The sequence below is a fragment of the Mauremys mutica genome, chromosome 6 (assembly GCF_020497125.1).
Source record: "Mauremys mutica isolate MM-2020 ecotype Southern chromosome 6, ASM2049712v1, whole genome shotgun sequence".
Classification (NCBI taxonomy): Eukaryota; Metazoa; Chordata; order Testudines; family Geoemydidae; genus Mauremys; species Mauremys mutica.
Genome location: NC_059077.1, coordinates 19,307,740 through 19,327,542, shown reverse-complemented (window position 1 = coordinate 19,327,542; position 19,803 = coordinate 19,307,740). Strand labels below are relative to the sequence as shown.

At 39.0% G+C, this 19,803-nt stretch overlaps 1 protein-coding gene across 3 annotated transcripts in view; it reads right to left on the bottom strand.

Annotated features, from left to right (window-relative positions):
* Window positions 1-19,803, bottom strand: part of WDR7 (WD repeat domain 7) — a 349,222-nt gene that overhangs the window by 220,973 nt on the left and 108,446 nt on the right. The gene's annotated exons all lie outside the window — the stretch shown is intronic.

Genomic DNA, 19,803 nt, shown 5'->3' with positions numbered 1-19,803 from the left:
GTTGGTTTGGTCCTTCCATATTATGTTTAACTAGGTATTTTATAAATGCATGATAATTATAGTTGCAATCAATTTACTTGTTGTTAAATGAGGCTACTGGTCTGCCATTCCCAAGATTACCCCAGTACCTTTAAAGACAGGAATATCATTTACCATACCTGTAGTCTGCTGGTATAATAACTGGTTTTAATTAAATTGCATATTAGTGGTAACAGCTCAGCCATTTCATTTTTAAATTTCCTTCAGAACCCTTGTAGGAACACCAGCCAGCTGTGGTGACTTGTCTAGTTTGTTTCAACACTTCTCTGTGACACTATCATTTCTGACTGTCTCATATTCTTATTACTGGAAAATAGTAGGTATCTCCCAAACATTTGCTCTAGTGAAGACTGAACCACAAATAATTTAGCTTATTTAGTGGCTTTACCCTCCTGAATTGCTCCTGTTACTCCTGATAGTCCAGGAGACATACTGATTCTCTCAGAGGCTTCTTTATAGAATTTCATGTTATATGTTTTTCTGTCTTTGGAAATTTAATCTTCAGATTCCTTGTTAGGAACCAATCCTATAATGAGTTCTGTTTGCACAGAACCCTGAAGTCAATGGGGCTCTGTACAGGTAAAATGATTCTGCTCAAGCAGAGTTCATTCCAGCATCAGGTTCTGAGTCCTCTTAGTATTAGGCATATTAGCAGACACAGTTTGTGGTCCTGTGGCTTCAGATGGGATAGAGTTCCTTTTTCATTTTATATATACCCATTTTGCTTGAATGTTTTCTTGTACCTTGCCATTTATCCATACTAATTATTTTATTACCTGTTTCCTATTCAGTTCAGGAGTACCTGCTATAACACATTTATAGTATTCTCAAGTAGTCACTTGATTGGGGTTAAGAATTTCAAGTTTCCTACATTTTCTATATTTAAATAAACATTAGTTTTTACAGATACTCAGCAATCTCAGATTACTAAACTGAGTCATTAGCCAAAAAACCTTACAGTCTGCACACAGAAGCGCTGTGACATGTTGTTAGTATTTGTACTAGAACAAACAAAACAAATATATTTTTAAAAAGCTTCCTAGACAGTTTTTCCATTTCAGAGACATGTTCCCGTATTCATGTTCAGTGTTTTGTAAAGCACTTTATTTCCATTAGCATTAAAAAACTCAGGTCTTCAGCAAATCAGCAAGAGACTAATGGCACAAATCAATATCAGATTCTTCATAGCAACTAATATTAGGTCATTTATTATATACAGGGCTCGCTAGCACCACTACAGCTATAGGTCTATCAGTGATTACGTAATGAGCCCCCTTTTTAGGAAGCCCCAACTTTGCTGTGGCTTGACGCTTGACAGAATTTCACAACATAGCGACTTTTTTCTGACCTTAATTTAATTTCAGCTGTTTCTAAGTTACAGAAGTACCTACAAAACTCTTTTTTGTTGTTCTTGTTTTTTGACTAAATGAAAATAATTATTTAATGGGTTTAAGCAGCTGGCCTTAATAGGAATTATACATATTATTATTAGTGCTTCTGAGAGTACTGAAAGAAGAACACTCATCGCAAGTTTAAAAAAACAACTATAGATCATATATGATCATTTCTTTTTACAGTTTTTAGCCACAACTTTTATCCAGTAGGACAGATCCCCTTGGTGAAGTAGCTGCTGTTTCCTCAGGCTCGTTACTCTCACCACTACTCAGATGAATCTAAGCCATCACTGTCACTAATACAGCATTTGTGTCAGGTATTTCAGAAAATGTTGGATTTTCTATTCTAAAAGAGTGACGGAGGGATGGATTTTATATCACATACCTGCTGCAATCATTAGGCACAAGGAGAATTAAGGAAAGCATGAGACGTCTCACTCTGAAATTCCTTGCTTTAATATACAAAGAGCACCACTTAGTTTTTACTTCTATGCACATACAGGAAAGTGTATCTACATTTACCTGAACATTTCCTTTCTTCAGGCAATGAGGACCACAGATCCATTAAAAGGGATTTTCAGCCTGCTTGCAGCTTTGGGGCAAACCCAACCTGTTGGTCCCTGGCATTCTCCTGAAGTTCCCTCCAGCTAAGACAACTTCCACAACCAGGATAATTCAATTTCATTTTTCTAAATTACAGATTGGGTTAAATATATTTTTATGAAAAAGCACAATTTCTCCTACTGCAGAGCACTAGAAATTCCCCATAATGAAAGACAACTCAAATCTCTACAAGCCAGCTTCTCTCTCTACTTTGGATGATCCACTTGTCTCCAAGATGAACCAGATCTGTGGATCTCATAACTCAAAAAATGTCAGGTAAGCACAGATGAAATTTTGCTATTCTTCATTGTGATAAGTCCCCAGATCTGTTACAATATGATTTTCAAAGCAACATAAGAACATAATGTAAGAATGGCCATACTGGGTCAGACCAAAGGTCTATCCAGCCCAGTATCCTGTCTACCGACAGTAGCCAATGCCAGGTGCCCCAGAGGGAGTGAACCTAACAGGTAATGATCAAGTGATCTCTCTCCTGCTATCCATCTCCACCCTCTGACAAACAGAGGCTAGAGACACCATTTCTTACCCATCCTGGCTAATAGCCATTAACAGACTTAAGCTCCATGAATTTACCCAGTTCTCTTTTAAACCCTGTTATAGTCCTAGTCTTCACAACCTCCTCAGGCAAGGAGTTCCACAGGTTGACTGTGTGCTGTGTGAAGAAGAACTTCCTTTTATTTGTTTTAAACCTGCTGCCCATTCATTTCATTTGGTAGCCCCTAGATCTTGTATTAGGGGAACAAGTAAATAACTTTTCCTTATTCACTTTCTCCACATCACTCATGATTTTATATACCTCTATCATATCCCCCCTTAGTCTCCTCTCTTCCAAGATGAAAAGTCCTAGCCTCTTTAATCTCTCCTCGTCTGGGACCCATTCCAAGCCCCTAATCATTTTAGATGCCCTTCTCTGAACCTTTTCTAATGCCAGTATATCTTTTTTGAGATGAGGAGACCACATCTGTACACAGTATTCAAGATTTGGTGTACCATGGATTTATATGAGGTCAATAAGATATTCTCGGTCTTATTCTCTATCCCCTTTTTAATGATTCCTAACACTCTGTTTGTTTTCTTGACTGCCGCTGCACACTGCCTGGACATCTTCAGAGAACTATCCACGATGACTCCAAGATCTTTTTCCTGATTAGCTGTAGCTAAATTAGCCCCCATCATATTGTATGTATAGTTAAGGTAATTTTTTCCAATGTGCATTACTTTACATTTATCCACATTAAATTTTATTTGCTATTTTGTTGCCCAATCACTTAGTTTCGTGAGATCTTTTTGAAGTTCTTCAGAATCTGCTTTGGTCTTAACTATCTTGAGTAGTTTAGTATCATCTGCAAACTTTGCCACCTCACTGTTTACCCCTGTCTCCAGATCATTTTTGAATAAGCTGAATAGGATTGGTCCAACCACTGACCCTTTAAAGCAGTCTGCCTCCTTTAAATATGGACATCCAAAACCAAGTATATTTTATTTCTTCCATCTCCCCTTGGACACTAAGAGGCAGAGAAGAATTCTGCCAAAAAATGGCATTTGCTAAAGACTGGATGACCAATATGCAGTGGTTGGTGAATTTATGTAATGATAGTCAGGTGGCCACTTAGCAGATCTCACTACAGGAGATGTGACTTCTCTGCTCTAAGATTGTCAGATCTTTTAAGGACTAGATTTTGATAATTAACAGAAGGGAGAATAATTCTTTAAATTTAATTTGTGACTGAAGTTGCCAGGACTATGTACCAGAATCAAAAGTAAAGTATTGGGTCTCATCTGAGAAACTGTCAAACTTACTCATCTGAGTACACATGGTAGCTATTGGAATGTCTAATTTAATAGACAGTAATGGTATGTCTACACTACAAAATTAGATTGAATTTATAGAAGTCCGTTTTTTAGAAATCATTTTTATACAGTTGATTGTGTGTGTTCCTACACAAAATGCTCTAAGTGCATTAAGTCGGCAGACTGCGTCCACAGTACCGAAGCTAGCATTGACTTCCGGAGCATTGAACTGTGGGTAGCTATCCCACAGTTCCCGCAGTCTCCACTGCCCACTGGAATTCTGGGTTGAGATCCCAATGCCTGATGGGGCAAAAACAGTGTCGCGGATAGTTCTGGGTACATGTCGTCAGGCCCCCATCTCCCTTCCTCCCTCCCTCCATGAAAGCAATGGCAGACAATCGTTTCGCGCCTTTTTTCCTGGGTTACCTGAGCAGACACCATACCCCGGCAAGCATGGAGCCCGCTCAACTCACCATCACCGTACGTCTCCTGGGTGCTGCTGGCAGATGCGGTACTGCAGTGCTACACAGCAGCAGCTCATTGCCTTTTGGCAGCAGACAGTGCATTACGATTGGTAGCCATCGTCGTCGTACTCCTGGGTGCTCTATTAGCCAACCTCAGTGAGGTCAGTCAGGGGCGCCTGGGCAGACATGGGAGTGACTCAGCCAGGTCATTCCCATCTTATGCCGAGCAACCAGGAGATGACAATGGCTAGCAGTTGTACTGCACCATCTTCTGACGAGCACCCAGGAGATGACGATGGCTAGCAATCATACTGCATTGTCTGCTGCCAGACTAAGATGTAAAAGATAGATGGAGTGGATCAAAACAAGAAATTGACCCTATTTGTTTTGTGAAATCAACGGCCTGCTAAACCCAGGGTTTTGAGTTCAATCCTTGAGGGGGCCATTGTGTGTGACAGTTGTTTGTGTTTCTCCTTGATGCAAAGCCACCCCTTTTGTTGATTTTAATTCCCTGTAAGTCATGTCGTCAGTCACCTCTCCCTCCATCAGAGCAACGGCAGACAATTGTTTTGCGCCTTTTTTCAGCGCAGAACCAGAAGCTGCAAAAGCAAAACCAGGCGAGGAGGCGACAGCAGCGTGGTGATGAGAGTGATGAGGACATAGACATGGACACAGAATTCTCACAAAGTACGGGCCAGGCAATGTGCCCCGGCAATGTGCACATCATGCTGATGAGCTCTGCATGGTCACTTGTGCTGATCAGCTCACCACACTGGCCAAACAGGAAATGAAATTCAGAAGTTCGCGGGCCTTTTCCTGTTTACCTGGCCAGTGCATCTGAGTTGAGAGCACTGTCCAGAGCGGTCACAATGGAGCACTCTGGGATAGCTCCCGGAGGCCAATACCGTCAAATTGCGTCCACACTACCCCAAATTCAACCCAGAAAGGCCGATTTCAGTGCTAATCCCCTCATCGGAGGTGGAGTAAAGAAATCGATTTTAAGAGCCCTTTAAGTCAAAAAGAAAAAAGGCTTCGTCGTGTGGACGGGTCCAGGCTTAAATCGAGGTAACGCTGCTAAATTCGACCTAAAATCGTAGTGTAGATCAGGCCTAAGTATTAACAACACTCTCTGAAGAATCTTGGTATGTTCTCAAGGAGCAGAATGAAGTTCCACAGTCATGCTTTACAACCTTGTGAGCTGGAATAAGGATTGTTGCCCTACAGAAGCATTTATTATCAGGATGTGTACAACACTTCCATTTCTTTAACATGCCGATAACATTGCACAACAAAGACTTGACTTTTTTGCTTGCATATTCTTATAAATCCAAAAGTTAGGCCCTCCTGGAGGAAATCAAGGCTGCAATTCACTTGTTTAACATGGCAGTTATATTATGGACTTTGCACTAGCCAGTAGAGTGAGTGATATTTGTTGACTTGTTTTTAGAGTCTATAACAGCAATAGTCACTTCAACAGAGAATCTATTCTAAAACTATCTGGTCCTGGATTGAGGATTGGTTTTTTGGTTTATTATTTTTTGCACAAACAGGTCTCCTCTGTGAAACAGAGACATCAGAAGGTCCAATGCTAGGCTAATCACATTGAAGAAGTATCACTTCTTCAGCCCAAAAGGCATAAAAAAGTATCACTGCCTCTCCATCCTTCCTATCTTTTGTTGGTCCATGGCAGCAGTGGAAAAGGGGCAGTTGGACGTTGTCCTTGAAGATCACAGTGTATGGTGGTTCTGACATAAGGGCCTTGATCTTGTGTCCGTATAATCCGAGAAAAGAGAGGAGCCTTCAAATGGGAGGTCTTGGATTGTCTCTTGAACCCCATGGGAAGGCCAGAGGACTGGAGCCAGGAACAGCGCCTCATGGTGACAGCAGATACCATTGTCTGGGCTGCCAATTGGCAGCGTCCAGAACTGCCTGGGGAGAGGTCCTGGCCACGTTCTTACCCTCTTCTAGGAGGGCCGCAAACTCCTGCCTCGACTCTTGAGGCAGGGACTCAACTTATTCAGGGAGTCCCATAGATTAAAATCATATCTCCCCAGCAAAGCTTGCTGATTGATTAAATAAAGTTGGAGGCTACCCCTGGAATAAACCTTTCTTCTGAAAAGGTCCAGTTTCTTAGTGTCTTTTTGTTTGGGGGTAGTACTCTGGCTCTGCCTGTCCCTTTCGTTAGCTGCAGACACCACCAGGAACCCAGGGGGCGGGCGAGTACAGGTAATCAACCCCCCTTGCTGGCACATAATACTTTTTCTCTGCCCTTTGAAGTGGGGGCCCAGAGAAGGAGGAGTTTTCCATAGGGCCTTGACTGGTCCCACCGCCTCACTGATTGGCAGGGCCACTTTGGATGGAGCTGCTGCAGCCAGGATATCAATGAGGCTGTGTAATGTTTCTTTGAGCTCCTCCCACTTCAAGCCCAAGTTTGAAGTGACCCGCTTCAGAAGGTCCTGATGGGCCCTGAAATCATCCAGGAAAGTAGGCTGCTGGGACCCACAACAGCCTCACCTGGGGAAGACGAGGAGGAGGCTTGCACTGGACAAGGGGCTCCTTCCTCTTTCTCTGCCTCAACTGTGTCCATTGGAGGCATCTTATGGAGTTCGGAACCGGGGTTGGTACCAGATCTGGATCTGGAGCCGGAGCCGAGCAGGAAGGAGTGGTGGCCTATTTCTCTGAGGCGATCGAGTAGGGCCACTGCATTGGCCAGTGACTCACTGGTATCCACCTTAAATCTCTCTTGCTGCAGATTAAGCCCACTAGTTCTTGTCCTAGTTTCAGTATACATGGAAAACAATTGATCAATGTCCTCTTTATAACAGCCCTTAACATATCTGAAAACTTAAGTCCCACCTCTCTGTTTTTTTCTCAAGACTAAATATGCCCAGTTTTGTTTTTGTTTTTGAACTTTTCCTCAGAGGTCAGGCTTTCTAAACCTTTTATCATCTTTGTTTTTTCCTGGGACTCTCTCCAATTTGTTCACATCTTTCCTAAAGTATGGCACCCAGAACTGGACACAATACTCCAGCTGAGGCCTCACTAGTGGAGTGAGCAGGACAATTACCTTCCATGTCTTACATACAACATTCCTGTTAATATACCCCAGAATGGCATTAGCCTCTCTCACAACTGCATCACAATGTTGACTCATTCAACTGTGATCCACTATAACCCCCAGATCCTTTTCTGCCATATAACATCTAGCCAGTTATTCCCCATTTTGTAGTTGTGCATTTGATTTTTCCTTCTTAAGTGTTGTACTTGTCTCTATTAAATTTCATCTTGTTGATTTCAGACCAATTCTCTAATTTGTCAAGGTTGTTTTGAATTCTAATCTTCCCCTCCAAAGTGCTTGAAATCCCCCCCATTTTGTCATCCACAAATTTTATAATACTCTCTACTCCATTAGCCAAATCATTAATAAAAATATTGACTAGTATCAGACCCAGGACTGACTCCTGTGCGACCTCACTAGATACATCCTCCCAGTTTGATAGCAAATTATTAATAACTACTCTTTGAATACTGTCCTTCAATCAGTTGTGCACCCATCTTATTAATAATTTAATCTATCCCAACATTTCCTTAGTTTGCTTCTGAGAATGTCATGTGGGACTGTGTCAAAAGCTCTACCAATACTAATCCTTCCCCCCATCCACTGTCAAAGTAGGAAATGATGTTGGTTTGGCATGATTTGTTCTTGACAAATCCATGTTGGCCGTGCTTTATATTGTCCTCTACGTGCTTCCAAACTGATTTTTCAATCATTTGTTTCAGTATCTTTCCAAATATCGAAGGTAGGCCAGCTGGTCTATAATTCCCCACCTTCTATTTGTTCTCTGTTTTAAACATTGGTACAATATTTGCTCTTCTCCAATACTCTGGGACTTCATCCATGCTCCAAAAGATTTTGAAAATTACTAGCGGTTCCAAGATTGTTTCACCTAGTTCCTTAATTACCCTAGGATGAATTTCATCAGGCCCCCCTGAGTTGAATTCATGTACATTACATAATTATCCTTTAATCTGTTCTTTCCCTATTTTGTCTTGCTTTCCTTCCCCCTTGTTAATATTAATTGTGTTGAGTGTCTGATCATCAATCACCTTTTTAGTGAAGACTGAAGAAAAATAGGCATTGAACACCTTGATGAACAGCCTTCTTGATGTTATCAGTTATTAGCTCTCTTTCTCCACTAAATAGAGGACCTACATTTTCTTTCATCTTTATCTTGTTCCTAATGTATTTTAAAAACCTCTTATTGCCTTTTTTTATGTCCCTTGCAAGATGTAACACATTTTGTGCCTTAGCCTTTCTGATTTTGTCCCTACATGTTTGTGGTATTTTTTGTATTCCTCCTTAGCAATTCATCCATGCTTCCACTTTTTGTAAGATTCCTTTTTGATTTTCAGGTCATTAAAGAGCTCCTGCATGGAGCCATATCTTTGAAAAAGTGCCACTCTCCTTAACTCCTTTTTCTATTCGATTTTCTTCCCATGGGAGCTTACGTATCTGTTCTGAGTTTGTTAAAGTCTGCTTTTTTTAAAGTTCACTTATTCTGCTGGTCTCACTCCTTCCCTTCCTTAGAATCATAACATCTATCATTTCATAATCATTTCACTCAAATTGCCTTCCACCTTCAAATTGTCAACCAATTCCTCAATGTTGGTCAGAATCTAATCTAAAATGGATGTCCACCGGGTTACTTCATTCATTATTTGAAACAAAAAAGTGTTCCCAAGTATATTCCAACAACTTACTGGCCGTTTTGTGGATGTTGTGCTCTTTCTGACACCTATTCCTTGAATTGAATTGGGACGTGAATTGGGACCATTATCCTCAGTGAGCATCTGACTGAACGATGGCTCTCTGACTGGTTCACTAACTCTTCAAAAATCATATTCTCTGTACTCAACAACTGAGGAAGCAGAGAATATACAAAAGGATCTTAAGCTCTGCTAATAGACAGGAGAGGCAAAGGATATGTAGGTCTCAAATTGTGGTTCATTGAAGCATATCTGTGAATGAGATCCTCATTCCCATCTGGCTCCAATAAGAACTGGAGTTTTGATTCTTGTTCTTCTTTCTGGCCATCTTTGAGATGAGACTTTGCACTTGACAGAATTCATCTTCCACCCAGGCCTATGGTTGACTTCCCTCTGTCTGTGTTTATCATGAATTCCAGATTGTCCAGAAACCATATCACTATTTGTCTCACTTTTGTCTCTGTAACAGAGCCCTGACCAGAAAAAAAAACTGTGTAGGAAGTGATAACTGTTTTACCTTCTTCCTTTAAGCCAATATTAATACCACCATGATTCTGGAAGAGATCCTGAAAGCATTAGTCTGATAAAAAAGAAATGATTGAAATTTGGGGAAGAAAACTGTCATCCATATGCAAACTTGAAGTATTGTTTGTGGATGTTAAAACAGGAATGTTTGAAGATAAGCCTCCTCCAATAACTTATTTAGATGCTTCAGATGGAGTCCTGCTCTGTTTGCTTCTGATTTTCTGAGGTTAGAAATAGGATGAAGAGCGGGCTGTATTGCTCCAATCTGAACCAGATGATGGATGGCTTCACTTATGTCCTCCTATTCCCATGGGTTACTTGAGATTGGAACTGGAACAAATCTGTTCCTGTGATTCTTGCACAGCTCCAGAGAGTATCCCCTTTGCACAGCATACAGTGATCTCATTTTGACTAAAACTATCAGTACCCACTGGCTCTCAAATTGAAACAGCCCAGCACAAACTGGGGGTCTAACTCCCGATAGGGTCATGCAGATAGCATTACAACAGCAGGAACGCAACTGAGGGAAACTACTGACATTGCCTCAGTACCCTACCCCTTACAAATTGGTATCTTCTGTTTTCATACCCAAAGAAGAGTGCTGAGGCGATGCCTGCCCAGACTTAGCTGCCTATGAAGGGTCTGTATGGTTCAGAGGTCACTGATTCAGGAACACAGTGGCCCTGACCACCAGTAGTGACACCAGACTGAATTTGCACTGGTGCACACTGAGGAACTTTTTGGCTTTATACAATGCAGGCCAGGGGGATAGAAAGAACTAAAAAGGTGAGCCAAGAGGCCTCGTACACCTTGCTTGCTCTTCCATACCTAGGCTGCTGGCCCCCTTGTAATTCCATGGCCAGCTGCTGAAGGGAGGATGAGGGGGGGAGACATAACAGCCTGCAGCATAAGCTCAGAACAATACCCTAGACATAAGGCCTGGTGACCAACAGCAGCAGCTAGTTATAACAGCCCAATACTTTCTCAGTCTTTAGGTATGGCAGGAAATCCGCATCCTTCTATTACACCTTCTCAGAGACCATTAGGTAGAATATACTACACTGCTCATAGCGCCAGCTGAGCTCCCAAACGAGTCACTCAATAAGAAGGGTAAAGCAGGCAATACAGAATCTTCCTTTTGCTTCTGGCTTTCCCTGAATCCTGCAGGGACACCTGCCACTGTAAATGCATGAGAAGGGGAAGCAAAGCTGAGCATTCAGTCTCCCCCAAAGGTAACACAGCCCTAGGACACTCTGGGAATTAGAATGACATGTTATTGAGCCAAACTGTTAGCCAGAAATGTGACAAAGATGGGAATTTGACTAAGGAAATCTCTGCAGAGGGAGGTCTGGCTGAGCCACCAGCCACTGCGGAGGCAGAAAAAACTGGAGGAACCGCCTTTTGCCAGTGACTGACAGGTCTAATTCTGCCCCCAAGACACAAGCAGGCAGAAGTACCCATTGTAAGTGATCTGTGGGCCTTAGCGCAAAGAAGAAATTAATACTCTTTCTCCCACACCCCTCCCACACAATATCCTTCAATTTAATAGAGAATTATTGAAAAACCTCTTTTCTAACATCTTCAAACTTGAAATGTTTACAGTATTAAAGAACCAATCACAAAACCTACCACCTACATTGTGCTAATATGAAATATTAAGTAGCAGCTTAAAATTGCTATGTACCAGATCCTGTCCTAAAACATGTAAATACTATAGTGTATCAAAGAATAATTTGTATATGAGAAGGTAAAATCAGCCCACGTAGTGAATTGTGCAACTCTGCGAGGTCAAGGCATTCTCTGACACCTCTAATTTTGATAGCTCCACATCTGCCAAGTCTTTTTTCGAAGTTACTGCAAATAGAGCATGGTTTGATCAGAAGTGGAAAGTGTTCGCCTATATTCCAATTATTCATAATTTTATTACCTCAGATGCTTAGACCAAGAATACATTTAAGTGTTTATGCATAATAATGTAATGATGACTGCAAATAAGGTTCCTCAGACATATAATAAGAAGTTATCAAGCTAAATGTTTTTATTAATCTTCCAGCTAACTCAGAGAAACAACTACAAAAATCCAGCATTCATGGACAAAACATGGGTGGAAATGGCTTGCTGGATGAAGGTGTGTACCTGTTTAAGGGGAAGACACAGGGTCAGTGCTTAATTTGTGCCAGGGCTGAGCCCCAGCACCTCTGGGCTTGCTGTGTCAGTTATGGAAGTAAAAAAATTGCTTGAACCCCAGCACCTTTTTCATTACAAATTAAGCACTATACAGAGTGATGTTGCAGCACCCACAGAGCAGGTTGTGGGGATGCTGATCCATCCTCCTCCCAGGTGATCAGAAGAGAGGGAAGGCTATATAAGTACATGCTGGGTGAGAGAAGCCCTCTTTTACCTGGACCAAGTAGAACAGCACCCACCCTCCCACCCATGGAAATGGAGAAATATCAGGTTTGGTCAGGATCTGCTGTGGGCACTGACCTAGTCACTCCTTTCTTGGGAGGCCTGAGAGGAATTTTTCCCTTACTGCCAAATTGGCATAGGCGAAGTGGGTTTGGCGGGTTTTTTTTGCCTTCCCCACATTGGGTTCAGGAGAAGAGGGGGCGCTTAGTTGGGGACAAACATGGAATGGGAGTTAGGCTATGATGTCACAACTCATGTTGATGTGGGGTGGATGTCCAGTGCAGTTACTCCATAGGGAAGGAATACAGTGATCAGATAAATTGATTGTTAAAGGATTTATAGGAGGCGAAAAGGGGGAGTGGGGTTCCAGGGCTCCTACGACCAGCACAGCAGGGAGCCAACCCTGCCACCTCTATAGCCCATCTTAACCCTCAATTGAGGGGGGAATGGCAAGGTCCCAACAGCTGGAGGGCTGGGCACCAGGATGAGGAAGGTGGAGGGCTGACAAAAGCCTCCTAGGATATACTAAAATAATCATGGAATTACCTGCACTGTATGCTCCTATCTGCCAGGTACTCCCAGACTGTTGTTAATGAAGTTGTGGCCCAATTAAACCACATCCAGTGTCTCCTGTCCTTCTTCCGGCATAGCCAGACAAATTACAATTTAGTTTAAACTATACGAGTGAAATCCTGGCCCAAATCTCCCATTGGCTTCAGGGGAAAAGGGATTTGACCCTGACTGTTTCCTCCAGACAGCTAATGTCAAAGGCTTGATTCATTCAAGAGTCAATTATCCTTTTTAAATGTATATTGCTAGAATATATCACGTTAGCAGAAGACTTGTGTTTACGTTTGTCACTTGTTGCAATTAAACATGAGCTTGTATACAAACTGCACAAAGAACATTCTGTATACACAGTTTATATACAGTTAGTGTAAAGTAACATTCTTGGCAGGCAAAAGTCTTCTGGTAACATTTTATGCTCACTCAACTCTCCTAAATAAAACAAAACCAAGTACTGTATCTTGATCTGTCAGATTCCACACCCATGCATTTTAGCATAAATTTTCCTGCGCACAAGTATGTGCCTTTACTCCTAACTATGCTCGGTTTGACCAATTCCTCTCCCCTCTTGATACTTTTGTCCTAAAATACATGTCAATGTTTGCCATTTTAGCCATAAGTTACCCAAGTCATACTTTTTTATTTTACTCTTTCCTCACAATGTAATTCTTCTAGACCCTTAATCATTCTATTTTTCTCTTTTAAATCCCTCCAGTCTGTCAACATTTTTCTGAAGGCAGTCCACAGGCCAGTATTTTAAATTGCTACTTCTCCAGTGTAATTTAGAAGGAACACAAACCCACTAAGCAATAATGGGATGCCTCTGTTAATACAGCCCAAATTGCATTGTTGTCATTGTTTTATGATGTTGCAAAATTAAATCCAATTTGCTGGTCATTAGCACTTTCAAGGTTTTTTTCAGTATTACTGTTTTCACAGTTGGTCCCATACTACCAATATCTATATTTCAAATTATTTTCCCAGTTGTACTAGACTGTATTTTTCTCATGCTGGATTTTATTATTTCCTGCACATATTAGTAATTTTCTAGGTCCCTTTATATGATTATTTTGTTGTGACTAATGTCCCAATTTAGTATCAGACTAACTAATCCTTTCATCTGCTGATTAAACAATAAGCATTATAAAGACTTTAAAAGATCAAATTCAAAATATCAGTGTAATCATATTTTCTTACTAAACACTTGAGAGAATATTTTTCTGTGAACAAATAAATCACTGACTGCTACTAAGAAAACAGATCCTCACCTCTAACCGGAACACAAAAGCAAACTAAAAAGACAGATTCTACAAGAACAAAGGGCTGTGCTTGCAACTGACAGATATGTATTATGCTGCACATTCCTCTATAATTTTTTTCAGACATAAGAATTTAAGTAATGAGCAAAACAGCATATTGCAAATAACTGGAAAAAATCAAAATGACTATTGCCACTTGTTTTAACTAACATTTCTGGCGGGGGGGAGGGACGGGAACAGGGGAAGACGGTTGTTTTCAAGGCAAGAGTATCATAGTCCACTGGCTAGTGTGAACAGTTTATATATACACACACATATACAATACAAAAATAATTATGTATATGACCTTGTATCCTAGAAGGTCACTCAGCTACTCTAGAGAAAAGAAATTAGTAATCATCAGTAGTTGCTATAGCAGCCACTCCCTAGAATGAAGGCAACTACAGCTGTATTCTACAAACTGAGTGCAACTGACCTCATAAAAAGGTCAATTACAAAAATAAATCCAAATATACAGAATTGCATGATGTCTACAACTATGAATCAAGACTCTTCCACCCATATACAGTATGCCATTGCTTAATATCTTATTCAATCCTTATTTTTGTGTTTAATTGTGTAATAATAAAAACGTACATGTCATAACTTTGGATAAAGGCCATAGTTATCAAAAGTTTGGTCTTCTGAAATGTACAGAACTGTTTGTAACATTTTAAAGCTGTGTGTTCCATATAATTTAAGTTATATGTCCAATTTAGATTTACTAAGAATATTATATGTCTTCCAGAAATCAATTGGCATTTAACATAAAAATCTATCTTACTGAATAGTAATTACATTTGTCCTTCGGACAAACACTGAAATGTTCGTAAAAATGTACATTTTATTTTTTAAAGCAAATAAATTTTCAATTCTGAAACATATGTTAAGTAATTCTCTATATGAGACAGAAGTGTTTGCATATTATTATGCAACTACTTACAATAAGTAAGAACTGGTTCGGTTTCTAGGTAAATCGTGGTGTATGACTTGAATAGATGATCTCATGAAGCACTACAAATGTCCAAGAAAATAGGACAATTGTACAGTCATCTCTTTACTATGCTGCATACCTTAATGGATAAGAAAATAACTATGTTTGAAGAAAAGAAATAACTTTATGTAAGGTCTATTGCCAGCTATTTAACAGGGTTGGAGGGGAAAGAAAATGTGTATTGGCATATCACATATATATATACACACTACTGTAAATATAGTATAGTAAAGTATGTATAATATATATTACATCATATACATGTTTGCGAGTGTTGATTAATCATGAGAAGACTTTTTTTCCTCAATTTTAAATTCAGCTTAATCTTTGTTAGCCCATGAGTACAATGCTTCTGTCTTTTGCACTAATGCAATCTTCATTACAGTCCATCATTCAGAAATCCAAAAGACAGACATAATAGTCAGGAAAAATATTTTGATGAGATTTTCTCAATATAGCTCCGTCTCCAAATCCAAAACAAGATAACATAAGGACACTTGGATATACACATTACGCCCTAGTTTTACCAAACAGTTCACTTAAAAAGTATCACTGTTGTACTGTATACTTTTCCAAATTTCAAAACTCTAAAGAAAGATGAAACTATATTGTCAACTATATGGTGAAACTGCAGAATAAAGTAGTTAAGAAGAAACAAAATAGTTATTAAAGGATTATTGCATATACAGTTTTTCTCCCCTTTAAAAAAAGCACCCCAAGAAGGGGAAAAAGTTTCAAAATAATGAGGATGATTTCTAATACAAACAACATCAGGAACAGAATAGTATATTGGAAGCAGGAAGGCTAGAGGAGGATTAGAAATAGATGGCTCAAGGAAATTGGTAATAGGATATAGAGCCTTTCATCTTCAGTTCACAGGTTAAAATCCAGCCGAAGCTGGTAGTGACCAAAACTGGTTACTAGACAGTGGCTGTTCAGTAACCAGTGTGATATGAATTGGTGGTCAAAAATCCAGTCTCAACCAGACAAGTGTTCAGTATCATAAGCTGACGGACAGACTCAGCAGAGAGGTCAAAGTAAAAACCTTCATATCCCTAGAAACAGTTCCTTCTGGTCAGGTTTGAGACATAATGGCATGACACACAAGGGAGCACTGATACTGCTGTACTAGTTTTATGGACAGAGGACCTGAGTTTCCAATTCATCAATCCCAGCACCAATTACTACTTTTTTTAAATTTTTTGATGGGGGAACAGAAGGAAAAAAAAGTGAACATACCCTTTCTATACAGAGGAAGGAAGTGAAACAAAGATATCCTCCAGTATTAAAAACAAGTTAAAGAGAGTCTTTATATATGTTTAACACAAAAATTAAATAACTACTGTTTATGGTTTTTACTTAAAATGATAAAAGCCAAGGAATAATTTCAAAAGGAAGTAAGGTAAACTACCAGCCAGTGTAGTCTCTACCTCCACCTCCAATGTCTAGGCATTACTGTACATAATGTAGAGTCACAGACCCAAAACACTGGGAAATACTTCTGAACTGGCCAATTATTTTTTGTTGTGTACATGGCAAACTGTAAAGATAGGCAAAATTACTGTAGATTAATATTTAAACAAATATTTATATTATATTCAAATAGATCCTCTATCTCTGAAATCTGGGCAAATGAGACATCTCATGAGTAGTTCCTTTAAGACACAGTGTTACTGCTTCCAAACAAGCAGCTAGACAGTGAAGTGTTGGGTGATCTTCAAGGCCTGAATCTGGCAAATGCTTAGGCATGTGCTTATCTTTAATATCATGAGTAGTCTTGTTTATTTCAATAGTTATTTTGATTTCAGTGGGATTATTCTCTGTAATTGTTAACCAGGTACAGAGTGTTTGCAAGAATGGGGCCTAAATGATGAAGGTAGGCATGAATAAATGTACTAGATAGCTCGTAAGGGTTAAGTGAGTTCATTATTTTAGTATAGAGTTATTGTACCTATTTAGAGAACTGTGTGTATTTTTCACTATTTTATTACACTAGAAAAATATAAAAAAATCCAGAAAATATTAAGACAGTACAGTTTTTATTAGTAATATGTTCAAAGAAGTTATAAAGAGCCTTGGTCAGCAAAAACAGCACTTAAAATTTTAGATTAAAAAACCCTTTATAACCTCCAAAGAATTGTTGGGAGGGGGTGTGTATGTTTGTTTTTTTAAGTAAAAAAGTAAGGCAAAATAATAAAAAAAGTCTGTATTAATATAATCTTAAAATGTGATTTCATCAAATCTCAAAAGGTAAGCAACGTCAGCCAAGCCAATACTTGGGTGGGAGCCAACCACAGAACATAGAGGTGCTGCAGATGAATTTTAGTGATTTAACTCTTTGCCAGTGTTTAAACAGTTCTTTAACACGGTTCAGGAAACAACAGGATTCTGGAGTAGCCTAGACAAATTCCAAGTCAGGAAATTAAATATGGCCAACGTACATGTTTCCTGTAGTTTCTATTAGATTCTCCTTCGTTTCTTGTTCTAATCTTTTGTGAAATATTGATACAGGAACTATAAAAGGAAAAAGACCTCTTAGTTCATCTACTTCATCCACAGGATTAGGGCAGAATAAATGTTGGTGCACACTGTTACTGCACATTTTAGCAATTAATTAAATTATACCTATGTGATAAACTCTATACCCGTAAATCCTATTTCAATATAGGAAATTATTACTGTTTTTACAAGAATAATGCCTTTTGAGTAGTTGACACATCAACAAATTCATATTATCTTTAATAAAATACTATAATGAAACAGCACTGAAGCTTAAGGGATTTCCCCTAAACTTACAATAAAATCAAATTTGAAGGCTCCATTGGCCCCAATTACAAGTTGCTGTAGAAATATCATTGATATGTTACAGAAATATTAAGTTAGGAATAGGTTGTAGCAGCAAATATTGTAGCTAGGAAAATCCTGTTTTCATAAACATATATTTATTAATAATTGCTGAGTGGACCAAGATAAAAATCTAAAATGTATAAAGTCATTTTGCATCTAAAATAGAATATTTTTCAAGGTTTTCTATTAGGGATAAAGATGGCTATTCAATAGCTTGAATAAAGTGGCCTGGTGGTCTCAGAACAGCTTCTAGTGAACAGATGTTACAAATAAATATCACGCTACTACCTTTACTGGCAGTATCAATGGAGACAATCACAGAGACTAAAATACCTTTCTTACTCTTACTGATGATCTCCACATCTGAGGTACATGTGTGGCTAGAATGGAGAAGCTTGCTTTATCAAAATATGTATGGTACATATTCAGTGGATAAACACTTAATTCTCAGGACCACCAATGTAGCATCTTTCAACACCACCAAAATTAGGTCCCACCCCGCAATCTGATTCAAGTGGGAGGATCCTTGTATCAGGAAGTGCTCCATGTACTTTAGTAGGAATGTGTGTAGAAACAAGGGTATTAGTAGATCAGACTGCAGGACCTGGGCCTTAATAACAACAACTAGTTTTGGGGTTTTTTTTAAACAAATTGTTCCATGAAACTTGGTTTATTATATAAGGAAAGAAAGTGCAAGTCCTTCTGTTATCAACTAATGCTGTTATGCCGCATTAATACAAGGTGGAATATTTTCAAAATATTCCAAGATGCATTTGTCAACATATCTAAGAAAACTAAACTATCAGAACTTCCTCCTCTTTACTGGAAAACAGCATCTCCAATGGTAACATTTTTAAAGCAACCATATTTATTTATATTTAATAACTCAGACCTCATTACCAGAGTACCTTAGGCACTTAGGAATCCAAGTTCTGTTGACTTTTAGCGAGACCTGGGCTCCTAAGTGACTTCTGAAAAAGGTACTGAAGCTTCTAAAGTCATTTCTGTGCTTTTGAAAATATTATACAAATAGTTCTACGTGTGGGGGGGAGAATGTTATGGAGGGAATATTTAAACACATAAATTGCACTTTATTGAGTTGAAAATAAATCTATGAATACTCTTTTCAAGTAAATTGGAATATTAATTTATTGATGTCTTTTAACGCTGCACGACACTAAGTCTGAAACTTAATGTCTAGAAGTAGAAGGTTAACCATGGCTCCAGTCATTAGTTCAAAGATAGCATAAGAAGAGGAGCAGAAATAACTACATTTATTCAAGGCTACTGGACAGATTTATGGAAAAGCTGAATTTAAATACCAGGAAGTTACAAAGCGTTCTGTTGTTCAGCTCACAAACACATATCCAATTACCATCAGAGAAATCTCTCCCGGCCTTATAACTAATTTTTTTTTTTTTAAATTCAGCCCTACTCTGTTGAATTGCAGCAAGGTGATCGAGTTAACCATGTCCTTGGCAGCACATAAACTGTCTGAACTTTACTCAGGCAGGGGGAAAAAATGAAGGATTAGTATTTGGTTTTCCTTCCAGTTTTACAACAATTAATTCACTTGGAAATTTCATGGGATAAATATTGAAATAATGTGTTTATAAATGTAACACTAGCCATTCCCCAAACGTGACTTAAAAGCGGAACTGGACGAGACCAACCTTGCACAGATATTTCAGACACATACAGTATACGCCCATGAGCATTTAGGAGACAACAGCTCTAGTTTACCTTTTTTCAAACAACATTTGACATTACACTACTTGTAAATAAATACAGAGAGCGGTTTTGGTCAAGAAATTTTAGTGCTGCTTTTGCTAAATAAACTATTTCTTTTTTAAACAAATGACCATTAAAGTAGTTTGCTCTCTCTTTTTTTCCTCCTCCTTCTTTATAGAGAAACACACACAAAACGTCAAAGAATTTAACCGGACAACATTTATAGCACAGATCTGTGATTGTGAAGCTGATCATTCAGAAAGAGAGAAGTTTGATTACCCAGACAGCTAATAACCTAAATTCTGGGATTTCATTAAACAACAGATATTACAAATAAAACAGCTTTCCTCTGG